This window comes from Balaenoptera physalus, assembly GCF_965194825.1.
Source record: "Balaenoptera physalus genome assembly, chromosome: 18".
NCBI classification, from domain to species: domain Eukaryota; kingdom Metazoa; phylum Chordata; class Mammalia; order Artiodactyla; family Balaenopteridae; genus Balaenoptera; species Balaenoptera physalus.
In genome coordinates this window covers 73,902,113-73,915,224 of record NC_138899.1, presented here as the reverse complement: position 1 = coordinate 73,915,224, position 13,112 = coordinate 73,902,113, and positions in this window count along the sequence as shown.

Here is a 13,112-nt window from a genome sequence, read left to right as displayed (position 1 = left end):
CCAAGACAAAAAGTCAGGAAAGTCTGTCTTTAGCTCCTGACACCGGCCTCTCTATACCTGTCTCCAGCCTCCTCATTTACTATTAGTTGCGTCTCCTAACTGTCCCGGAATGTAGATCCCTGATCACCCACTGCCAAGGTTCTTAAGCCCTGCACGCATGTTCTGTTCCTGTCCAATTTCTTCTTGGCCTTCCAAGGGCTGAGGGGCCTAACGAGCAAAAGGCATCCCCGGTCCTGTCTTACATCATCATCAACTGTAAAAAAGTGCCCTTCTCTCCTGGAACAAACCACAGCAGACCATTTTCCCCTCTGTCCCTGCACTGGCCTTGCTTGGTCTTCCAACAGTGAGGACACGTCCTAAGGAGGAGCAGAACCGATCTAGGCTCGTTACCACTGGGGCAGCGATGAAAGAAAAGGACTTTTTTGTTTCCTGAGAGTACGGAAGCCCCACTTTCACTACTGTGACCTATGACATGTCCTTGAGGATGGCATTTGTCCTTCAACAGAATCAGAACTCTTCCCTGGGCAGAGTAAAGTGTGTCTGTTTGCAAGGGAATGACGGGGTGCTTGGCAGGAAGGGGGGAGGGGGGACCCCAGTACTGAACCCTTCCGGGAACGGTTCCAAGTACCTCGTTGACTTTTTTCAGTAGCAGTGGGGCTCCAGGAAATTAATCATGCGTGATACCATAAAACCAATACGGCCAGACCTTTGTGCTTTTAAACATGTCCTTACAGATTACATAATGAAAATGCCTGTTAGCCTTCAGCTTGACGTGATTTTTCCTAATTAGTCAACTCTGCACGCTTGGCTTCACCTACAACGGATGAGCACCTTCGGCACGCAAGGCCTTCGCTTTGACTGGAGACGTGGTGAGGACCGGCCCGAGGCCCTGCCCTCAGGAAGCTGAAGGGGAAGCAGCTCTTAGGACAAGGTTCGGGGCCGGCTGGCCGGGCTGTGGATCCGGTGTTGCAGTGAGAGTTTCAAGACAGCACACTAGGCTCTGTGTCTGGAGTCAGATGGATCTGGGCGTAAGTCCTGGCCCACAACCTCTCGTGGGCGTGTTTCTTAACCTCTGTGAAATCGTACCTGTAATGTGGATAGGAAACCTACCACGTTGTGGCTTTGCGGAGACCAATTAAATAATACAACGTAAGCAAGGTGCCTGCCATAAGAACGGAGCACGATGAACAGCAGCTGCGGTTGTTATTGCCTGATGACTTGACCTCCTGCTCACCAGAGACACCGCCACACTTCCTTCCCCTCATAATCCTCTCCCAGCACGACAACACGCAACGGCTTACCCTTCCTCGTCTTTCGCAGGGTGCCGCTTCTGTGGCATCGCTGCTCAGACGATCGACAGTCACAGATTTCAAAAAGTTCGGTAGATCTGTGTTAATATCTTTGCGGATCATTCAAAATCAGAGAATCAAATTTTAGCATGGAGATTTAAATGCCTTCTTTCTGCTGTGAGAGAGTCTTGAGAAGATTCTGAATGCCATAGATTTTAACTTTGTCAGTGTCCTGGAAAGATTAACTTTATTTTTTTTTAAACCTTTATTTCAATTACATGGTTCTTAAAGCCCTTTCCCCAGTGTTATTTTATAACACATTACATTTCTGCTTAGCAGATCGCTCTAGTGACACTGGCACATTTTCTAAAGGAATGTTACAATACCACTCACTGCAAGGGCTAGTCAGCTGCTCTTGTTCAGTGCGGGAAGTTTCCCCAAGTCTAGCCATTCATCCATTCATCCATTCATCCGACAAATATTTGTGGAATTCCTTCCATAAAGAGCCATTATGTAAGAGTGTTACAGTTGATTCAAAGATTCATTATCAACAAAAAATGTTTGCCTACCTGCTGGGGTGAGGGATGCAGGGAGATATAAGTGAAAGGCCACAGGGAGGTGTAGGTGAAACCAAGGACTTAGGGACCAGAGAGAGCTATGCCCAAACCTCACTCTCTAACCGTGTGACTCTAGGAAGCAGCTTAAGCTCTCTGAGCCTCAACATCTTCATTTTCAGAAGGTGGATCCACCATCAGTCATTCAACAAACATGTCCACTGTGTGCTAGGTACATCTCCTTGTTAAATTCATTTACTTATGCTCTCCTGTTAAATACCACCGTGCTCTAAGACATCTAGCCAGTAGATCCTCAACAAATGCTATTTTATGTTCTCCTGTCCTTCTAACTTATATATTCATTTACTAAACTTTGGGGACTTCCCTGGTGGTCCAGGGGCTAAGACTCCGGGCTCCCAATGCAGGGGCCCCGGGTTCAATCCCTGGTCAGGGAACTAGATCCCACATGCATGCCGCAACTAAGAGTTCTCATGCTGCAACTAAAAAATTCCTGCGTGCCGCAACCAAGACCAAGCACAGCCAAATAAATAAATATTTTAAAAAGTAAATGAATAAATAAGTAAATTTTGAACCAAGCCCAGTGCTAGGAAGCAAAAAGAGATAAAGACCACACCTCAAGCTTCCCACTCTAGTTGGGGACGCAACCCCTAAACAGATAATTATCCAGGAATCACTGTAATGACAGCGCTGTGCATGGAACATCATTGGAACGTTACTGTTGGAACAATAATTGGAAAAGAAGTGAGACCCTAGCCCAGCCTGGGGCAAGGGTGTGGGAGGGGGAATAAGTTGTTGACCCCTGAGCTGAGGTGGGCAGCTGGAGGAAGGGTCCCCCATCTCAGGTCCAAATGTGCAGATGCACAGGAGGTGCTGATAGCTGTGAGGACAAGCAGGTTTCTGAAATAAGAAACGGACAACAATGATGTAAAAACGTAAGCACATCAGAGTGAACACATACTGTGTGTTTCCAGACTGCCTCTGAGTATGAAACTGTAAGCGTTCCAAGTCATAGCACTGGCTCTCCAGGAAATTGATCTGCGCAAGTAAAACCCATATGCCCAAATCTTTGTGTTTTTGTTTTTAATTTTTTAATTAATTAATTAATTTTCTGGCCGCACCGCGTGACATGTGGGATCTTAGTTCCCCGGCCGGGAAGGAACCCGCGCCCCCTGCAGTGGAAGCATGGACTGCCAGGGAAGTCCCTTTGTGTTTCTAATATGTCCTCACAAATTACATAATGGAAATACCTATCCGCTTGACTTTTTTTTTTTTTCCCCAATTTGCACTTTCCTCATTTGGAGTAATTTGGATGAACCCAGTTCACCTGACTGGGGCTTTTAAAAAAGCGTGATGGAGTCACGTGGTTGGTGAAACCTTCTAATAATATCAAGATGGTGCTTCGTGTCCTGACTGGAGGAGGGTGACCCGCTGCCCTCCTGGCTCGAGCCACTCACTATACCCCTGACCCAAACCCAACGGCCACCCGGAACAGGACCAGTGAGGGGATTCAGTGGGCTTACAGCAGACACAGCGTGACCACAGCCAGGAGAGCAGGTGAGCCATGGGAAAAAACCTCTGTTGAAACATTTGTGGGTTAAGAGCAAACCCGAGTGTATCTGAGACCAGAGGAGTCGAAGTGTAAATAAATTGTAGAAATGAGGATGCTTATGCAGAGAGCAGGAATCCTAGAAACGTGAATTTATTCTCTTTGCCGCCCAGGGGAGCCAGAGATTCATGAAAATCTTACACAAAGCTGCCTAAGTTAAGAGCCAGGGACGAGAAATGTAGTATTTCAGTTTGGGCTTTTGCAACTTCAGGCAACAAGCAGACAACCAACCAACAAAAAAGAACAAAAAAGGAGAATGTATTGATTCACGTAACTTGAAAGTTTTGAGGTGCATCTGATTTGGGCTCAGCCATATCCAGGGGCCCAGGTGGGCTCATCACGACTTGCCGCAACTTTCTTTATCCACCTCTCATGTGAGCTTTGCCCCCGCGATGCTTTCCTTCCATCGTGGGCCTTGCTCAGGTGGGGGCAAAGCCAGGCCCAGCTCCAGCTTGACGTAGTACTTACCCCTGGGAGGAGGAGAGGGGGTGAGCGTCAGACACGTTTTCCAGAGAACCTCCCAGGTCTCGCGGAGCCGGGTGCTTTGTATTTCATCCTCGTTTTACAAATAAGACTCAGCTGGATTAAGTGATTCCCCGAACTGTGAAGCAATTAAGTGGTGGAGCCGGGTGTTAAACACGGAAGCCTGTGCTTGCTCAGTAGGGGCGGGGGAGTGATGGGGACGGTCCTGGAGGCTTTGGCTGGCAGGGTGGAGGGCGAGAGGGGTGGACATGGGTGCAGGTGGGTGTGAGGAAACAGAACGTGCTTTTAGGTCATTCTTCCCTTTCTTCAAGCACAGCCTAAGTCATAACATCCCCAACAGGTGAGTCCCAAAGACTGGGACAGAATTTTCACTCCATTAGGGGCGCAGGGCAGTCTGCGGGGATGGAGTGGGGAGGCTTCAAGAGGGTTGGCGGGGACAGTACTCCTGTGGGAGCCCGCACGGGGCGGGGCCCAGCCCTCCCCTGGGGAAGGGGCACGAAGGGTCCGCCGGCTGCTCTCAGGCGGTGAGGCTGGCCCAGGAAGTCCTCTTACCCGCTGCAGCCCCGCAGCCTCGAGGCTCCCATTTCCCTGTTAGTTGGGACCGAGCTGCTGAATCTGGTCTGTGTGGAGGGGGACACTGCCTTGAGTCCAGAGGGGTGGGAACAGCCCACAGAGATGACACCCGAGGCCAGTGGGGGCAGAGTAGGGGGCCGACCGGAAGGACGGGAATTAACTGTGCGTAGAGTGACTGAACTGCGATCTAGAGGTCTCTAGAAAACAAGGGTTTCTCAGCAAGCAAAGCTGACGCTCCAGCTTCTCCTTGAATGGTCGAGAATGTTCAGGAGAACGCTAGGTCATGGGAAATGAGGTAATGTCCAGAGCACAGGTGACCTGGAGACAGATGAAAGCCGAAGCCCGAGGAAGCCACGCCTCGCTCTCGAAAATTTAATCCATCTGTGACTTGACTCTAGTTATTGTAAGAGCACAGCCCAAGCCTTACAGTAACTGGTTTTATGCGCTTTGGATTTCTTTGCTTTCTTTGATTTTACCTAAGAATTTTAAAATATTATATTTTGTTTTAGTTGGGAGGAAGGAAGGAAGGGAGGGAGGGAGGAAGGAAGGAAGAAACAAAGAAACAAAGAAAGAAAGAGAAAACAATCACACACACACACAAAGACTTTCGTGAGCTGTGTTAGGGTTGATGATATTTGGATGGTGCCCAGGTCCCGTCTCACCATAGTCACCTCCTTAGTTTCTGTAGAGACAAGATCAGGCAAAGGGAACCCCATTGCTGTGAGGCTTTTGCTTCAAACCCCAGTGTAGAAATCTATTGGTAGTGAAGGAGATCCTTTTGCTTCGGGTACCAGCAGACCTGAGGGGCAGCCTGGGCTTTTCCCACCCACCGGATCCACACATATTTACTGCTCTGATAACCATTCAACAAACATTCATTGAGTGTCTACTACATGCCAGACACTGTTCTAGGCACTTAGTCTTTAGCAGTAAAGAACACACAGAAATCCTTACCCTCATGTAGCTTACATTCTAAGATAGGGAGACTGACAGAAAAATGACAGCTGTGGTAAGCACCATGAAGAAAACTAAAGCAGAGTAAGGAGCGAATGGGTAGTACAGGGTAATGTGTGTGTGTGTGTGTGTGTGTGCGTGCGTGCGTGCGCGCATGTGTATGCAATCCTACTTTAAATAGGATGGTAACAACTGAGCAGAGACCTGAAGGAAAGAGGGAGTGACATACAAATATCTGGGGAAGGGGTTCTGAGCAAAGGGAACAACACATGCAAAGGCCCTGGGGTAGAAGCCTGGTTGGCAGGTTCAGTGAGTAGCAAGGAGGCCAGTGTGCCCTGAAGGGAGTGGCAGAGGCAAGAGTGACAGGCAAGGGGGTCAGAGAGGCATTTGGGATCATCTACGACCATCTGAGGCCTCATAGGCCAAAATAAGATCTTTTATTTGCCCCTGAATGACATGTGAAGCCATTGGAGAGTTTGAGTAGAGAAGTGACATGAGACTCATGGCTCTCACAGGATCACTCAAGGCGCTGCACGGGGTCCAGAGCAACATTGTTTAATAGAAATATAACATGAGCCACAAACGCAAGTCATATACGTAATTAGAAGTTTTTTTCTAGTAGCCACCTTAACAAGTAAAAAGAAACAGGTGGAAATATTTTAATATATTGAATCTAATATACCTAATTTATTAAGAGCACAACCTGTGATCAATATAAAATGATTGAGCTCATTAATACATTTTTTATCTACTAAATCTTCAAAACCTGTTGTATATTTCACTCTTACAGCATCTCTTACTTTAGAAGAGTCACATTTCAAGTGCTTAATAGCCCTTCCTGGCTTGTGGTTATCCTGGGTAGCACAGGTCTACACTGCAGGGGGCGAGGGTGGAAACAGGGTCACCAGGTCGGATGTTCTTGAGATGGTGCAGATGAGAGAGAATGGTGAGGAAAGATGAGGCTGGGGGCAAAAGCACCCCGGGGATGAGCGATCCAGAGAAATAATAGCTGCTCCCTAAGGCAGAGGTAGAACTCGCTCAATCTCCCACCCCTGCTCGCTGTAGGGAGAAGGAGGAACCGTGCTGGGAACAACTCCAGGCCTCACACAGGGCCTCACATTGCAGGAGGGGACTCCAAAAGTAGACTTTCGGCTCTGGCTGGGCATTGTAATCCCATTCTTGTGACACTCCAGCACCAGGAAAGCCCCACCATCTCTAGATCCCCAGGTTATTATGGAGACTTGACCGTCTTATCAGCGCTCTTCCACAGTGTGCCCTGGGGTGGGGAGTGGGCGGAAACTCTATTTTCCCTTTGAGGCCTGAATTTCCTGATTTGTGTTCTTGGCTTGTTAATCTCAAATGCATTCGATAGTCAGGTTGGGTCAACCATATTTCTTTCTTTTTTTTCTGTTCGGAATGTGTATTTATTTATTTATTTTTCCTTTTCTTTTTTTAAAAAAATAATTTTTATTGGAGTATAGTTGATTTACAATGTTCTGTCAGTTTCAGGTATACAGCAAAGTGAATCAGTTATACATATACATATATCCGCTCTGTTTTAGATCCTTTTCCCATCTAGGCCATTACAGAGTATGGAGTAGAGTTCCCTGTGTTATACAGTAGGTCCTTATTAGTTATCTATTTTATGTATAGTAGTGTGTATGTGTCAGTCCCAGTCTCCCAATTATTCCCACTCTCCCCTTACCTCCCGGTAACAAGTTTGTTTTCTACATCTGTAACTCTGTCTCTGTTTTGTAGATAAGTTAATTTGTACCCTTTTTTAAGATTCCACATATAAACAACATCATATAATATTTGTCTTTCTCTAACTTATTTTACGCAGTATGACAATCTCTAGGTCCATCCATGTTGCTGCAAATGGCATTATTTTGTTCTTTTTTATGGCTAATATTCCATTCTATATATGCACCACATCTTTATCCATTCCTCGGTTGATGGACATTTAGGTTGCTTCCACGTCTTGGTTATTGTAAATAGTGCTGCAATGAACATTGGGGTGCATGTATCTTTCCAAATTATGTTTTTTTCCAGATACATGCCCAGGAGTGGGATTGCTGGATCACATGGTAGCTAACCATATTTCTATTGCTCTCCAGAGAGAAGGTTAGGGGACAATCCTGGGTGCCCCTTCTAGCACCAAAGTATGACTTTCATGGGTCTTAGGCGCTTTTGTCTTCATGAGCCCTTTTTCCCATAAAAAATAAAAACTATATTTTACTAACCCATTGGTAAAAAGATGAATCAATTAATATTATATATTAAAACATTTTCTTTGACCTAAAGTTATTTTTTTCTTCTGATTTTAAAAGAACATAAAACATTGTCCTGGGCCGCTAGAAGAACTGTGGGCCCCAGACACCGTGCGTCTGTGCCCAGCGGGGGAGTTGACCCTGGGCCCTTCACAGAATTCTCCTCCCCATCCTCCTCCCCCTTCCCTCCCACAGGAATCGATAGGGCGTTTGCGTCCCCCAAGACCTTTATGATGTGACCTCTAAGCTGGCTCAAGGCAAGGCATTCGTTGCTCTACCCGGGGTCACACTCAACGACAGGCTGAGAACTCATCAGTAATTGATTTCCATGCCCAACTGGGTTTCCCTCAGTTTTACACAGTGAGCATCAGGTGTGAACCCAGCCTAGATAACTCAGGGCTAGTATCCAAAATAACTCAAATTTTGCATCCACATATAACACTTTAACCCCTTCATTTTTTTTTCCCACAGAGAAATTAAAGTTGAAGGGACAAATAAAAGATGTATTTTATTTTTCTTTTTCCCCTATTCTTCAAAATCTGGCCAGAGCAGTCACAGGTGCTTGGTGGATTCTGGATTCTTTTTTTTTTTTTTTTTTTTTATAAATTTATTTATTTATTTTTGGCTGTGTTGGGTCTTCGTTTCTGTGCGAGGGCTTTCTCTAGTTGCGGCAAGCGGGGGCTACTCTTCATTGCGGTGCATGGGCCTTTCACTGTCGCGGCCTCTCTTGTTGTGGGGCACAGGCTCCAGACGCGCAGGCTCAGTAATTGTGGCTCACGGGCCTAGTTGCTCCGCGGCATGTGGGATCTTCCCAGACCAGGGCTCGAACCCGCGTCCCCTGCATTGGCAGTCAGATTCGCAACCACTGCGCCACCAGGGAAGCCCCTGGATTCTTTATTCAATTGCTCAGCCTTGGCCACCTTCGACTGATGTAACCTCTTCAGTACCTCCCATGGGTGTCACTGGGGGGTGGTCACCTGTAGTTTGGTTCTCCTCCTTCCAGGTACCTTGTGGGGTAATACTTTCCCTTTCAATTTGGACATGGCCACGTGACCTATTTTGGTCAACAGAATGGGAGCAGCAGTGTCATGTGTTACCTCTTGGTGAAAGGCTTTAGGACAGTGTGTGTACGTGAGCACGTTCTCTTTCCCTGCCCTGGGTCCACCGTGTGGCAGAGCTGGGGTGAAGACGTGTGTCTCTGAGTGAGGACACCAGAGGGCGGGCAGCACGCCCTGATGTGGATGTGTGTTGTGCACAAAAATCGGCCTGTATTTGTTTCTTGTGGGGGTTCTTTTTATTTGACAGTGAAGCAAATCTGAGGCTAGAACACTTCCATAGCTGTATTTCTCCATTTCCAGGTCTCTTTTGTGTCTCTCTTTTTTCTAAAGCTCTCTGAGGTCAGTATAAAACATAAGAATGTAACATCCTGGTTACACGCTGTAGTATGGTTCAACCATGTTCAGTGTTCTGCTTGTGGTAACGTTTCCTAGAAATGTTGACACATCCCCTCCCTCATGTGTGGCTTCGCAACTTACTTTGCCCAAAGAGATGCGAACAAAAATGATGTGTGTTTTGTTGTATTTTTTGCCCTTTTGGTATAACTGCCAAGGTCCCAGGCATAGGCTGCTCTGTCATCTTGGGTCCTAGAATCAGAATGATGTGGAGTAGAAGTTCAGCTGACCCTTGATAGACACTTAGTATGAGAGAGAAATAAATCTTTATTATGTAAGCCTCTGAGAGTTTGGGGGTCATTTGTTACTTCAGTATAGCACAGCCTAACCTGACAGATACGTAACCTCAAACCCATGAAATTTCAAAATCACCAGTAAATCATAGAACTGAATATTACCATTATTGGAGAAGAGGAATTTTCAGACCTTCTCATTTTCAGCCTCCCTCCCCATAGTGGATGGAATATTTTAACCCATATTTATCCTTACTCTCAAGCACCGTAGTGCTTCTGCAGAAGGAGAACTTGATGATCTGAATGATTAGAATTCAAGACAATTGCTAGTTTTGCTAGTGAGCTGTGTTTTGCTAGTGAGCTGTGTTTGCTAGTGAGTTTTGCTAGTGAGCTGTGTTGTTGGTCTTAAAAGTCTAGACTGACAAGACCTACTCCTTTTTTTAATGTTCTGCCTTCTCAGGGCCCTGCTTGTCATTTCTCACCATTTGATTGCCTGGGCAAGTGGATTTGTTCTGCTCTACCGACCCAGGCACCTTAGACTTGGAAGGGAAGGATTGGAAGCAAAAGGCTTCTCTTAGCCTCCTGGCCTCAACCATATTCAGCCATATGCACCCAGCCTAACTCCAGCTCAGCAGTAGAGGTTGTCGTTCTAGCAGTTCTTCGGCTACTGTTTCTTGGGTGTAGGACACTTAGGAATAAATCCCAAGGGGGAAGGATGAAGGAGTGGTCTATTACCCTAAATGCCACCTCAACCCCTAAGCAGCTCCTTTAATAACATATACAATCTACTGTTAATTTCCTTATCTGTAGGGTTTCCCAAACAAAAGCAGCATTCCTGATAGCTCACCCATATTATTGTTTCCAAATACCCCTTAACAGAAACGTAATGCTGTCTTGAGGGAGAAATAAACAGAGAACAAAATAAAGAGTACGTGCTCAGTTAAGACTCTTTATGGACCTATTTCAAGTTAGCTTTTCCTAAAAAAGAAAATATTAAAGGGGATGTTTTGGAGGTTTATTTGCAGGATGCTGGGAAATGATGCTCTAGAACTTCATGCAGAATCAACACTCCCCAGGCCCCTCCCCTCCAGGCAGGTGCACTCAGGCTCTCCTCAGAGAACTCACACAATTATTAACACGTTAATACACTGTTGCCTGATTAGCTTGGCCATCAGCACTATAATTTAAACAACTAGAATGAACATCATGAAGGACCACAACATAAGAGTAGTTTTTAAAGATTCTATTTTTTAACAAGCGTTCACTCTCAGATAATTCTCATAAGAAAAAGCACTAAGGGACTTCTCCGGTGGTCCAGTGGGTAAGACTCTGCGCTTCCAATGCAGGCAGCCTGGGTTCAATCCCTGGCGGGGAACTTGATCCTGCATACCACAGCTAAGAAGTCCAAATGCCACAACTAAAAGATCCCTCATGCTGCAACGAGGATCTTGAGTGCCGCAACTAAGACCCAGTGCAGCCAAAATAAATAAATAAATAAATATTAAAGGAAAAAAAAAAAAAAGGAAGAAAAGTTTGAGCCTTGAATGCCCAAACTGAATAGAATTTTCAGAAATGGGAATTGTGACTATTTAAAGTATATTCCTAGTTTTTTTTTTTTTTTTTTTTTTTCTTCGACTCAAAACTTGTGTGAATAGCTGGGCTTTTGGCTTGTTTGGGGAGAATTTCACATTTGCAAATTAATGACCCAGTCCTAGCTGAGATGGTAATGTCCAGATACTTCATTTCCAAACAAACTCAGATCTAGAATTTTTAATAGCCCAGGCCTGGGATTGGATTGTGTTCATTTGTGCCCTAAGGCGTACATCCGAGACTGACAGGAGAAAACCCAACTGAGCAGGAGTGCTGGGACAGTTTGAGTGAAGGAGAGCAATTTGCTTGAGTTTTAAACTGCATTTTTTCCGTAAGTCATTTAATGCACCAACTTCTACAATCAGCCATTACTGAGAAATTATGGGAACCTTGAAGTATTTATAAACAACGATTTCTAATGTTATATAAGTGAATTCAACAGATATTTTATAAGCACCTACTTTGTGTCAGGCACTGTGTAGATACGCAGGCAAATTAGACAGGGTATTGAAACAGAATTATAATAGGTTGTGAGAGATGATATGAATATGATAGAATTATGCCCAAAGGGTGTGGTCCCAGGGATGGGGGTGGAGAGGGACAGGAAAGAAGTATTAGAACTTGTCTGCATATTTTTTATCTCACACTTTAAATTTTTCTATTTTTGTATTTTTTAGATAGGCATCATTGGTCCAGTGGCACACATATAATTTATAAACAGACATAGGTAGCTGTGGTGTATAATTGGTCGTTCAGAGAACACTGCTAAATGAGACCAGAAACAGGAATTGATGGAGGTGTGATCTGAGGTGTGGAGGACTCAGAATAACTTGCCCTGATAAGCAGTACTTGATCTGAATTCCCCGGGAAGCTGTGATTTTGCCAGGCAGAAAAGTGGAGGGAGCATGTTAGAAGAAGAATATCGCAGTGTCTTTCACATGTGTGAAAGAATGTGACACTTTAACCACATGTGGGGAGGCGGGAGGGAGCCCTGCGTCCGTGTTGGGATCGGCAAGGGGAGGGAGAGGCGGACCAGCTGGTGGAAAGGTCGAGACCAGGGTGTGAAGGACTTTGTTTGCCAAGCTCTTGGCCCTGTGTTTTACCCCGTGTGAAGGACTGGAGGGGAGGAAAGAGAAGGACGGCTGATCAGACCTTCCCACTGCCCCACTGGACCAATCTGTGGGCTCCTCTTCCTAGTTGTGATGCTGAGTGGGTCTACCTCTGCAGGAGGAAGAAGGAATGAGAATCAAAAAACTCTCCTGCCTCACCGAACCTCTAAAATGTAGCCCCGAGCAGGAGAGGGCCTCAGATTTTTAACTCTTGGACCATAGTGGTCCTCCAGCAGTCCATAGCCAAATCCATACTGTTGGTGAGCACAGAGTTGGTCTCAGACATGGGGTTAGATAAGCATCGTCTTTGTACTGACTGTCTTTTCCACTCCTAATAACATGTTATTCCTATTACTAGATACCTGTCTGAAATCACAAATAACCAAATTGTGAAACCAAATGCCCTCTTGAACAGTCTGCAGTACTTAATATTGTTGGCAACATTTTTGTACTAGTTCTGGGTCTTAGTTGCAAGTAGCAGAAATTGCTCAGGCTGATTTAAGGAGAAAAGGAACAGAAAGGTACTGGGTAGCTCAAATAATCTGGGGGGATTGGGGAGTGGACATGGCAGAGGGGCAGGGAACCAGGCCTGAAGGCCAGGAAACCAAGAATAAGTCCCTAAATCCTGCTGGAGATTGATCCATGGACTCTGCCGCTGGCCCTGGGCGTTGCTGCTTACACTGTTGGTGGCACCGACACTGGATGACCTGTTGCTGCTGCCGCCTTTCACTGCAGTGTCCGCTGCAGCATCCCTAGCCACCTGTTCAGAGGCTGGGACGTGAGTGTCTGATCGGCAGGGTCAAGGTTATGCCCCCACTTCCTCCCTAGCTGCAAGGGAGGCTGGGAAAGTGATGAGGCTTTCCTCAGTAAGGTGAGGAATTCCCTCAACGTAGCAAAGGGCTGAGATGCTGGAGAGTCAAAAGGACTTCCCTGGCGGTCCAGTGGTTAGGACTCCACGCTCTCACTGCTGAGGGCCCGG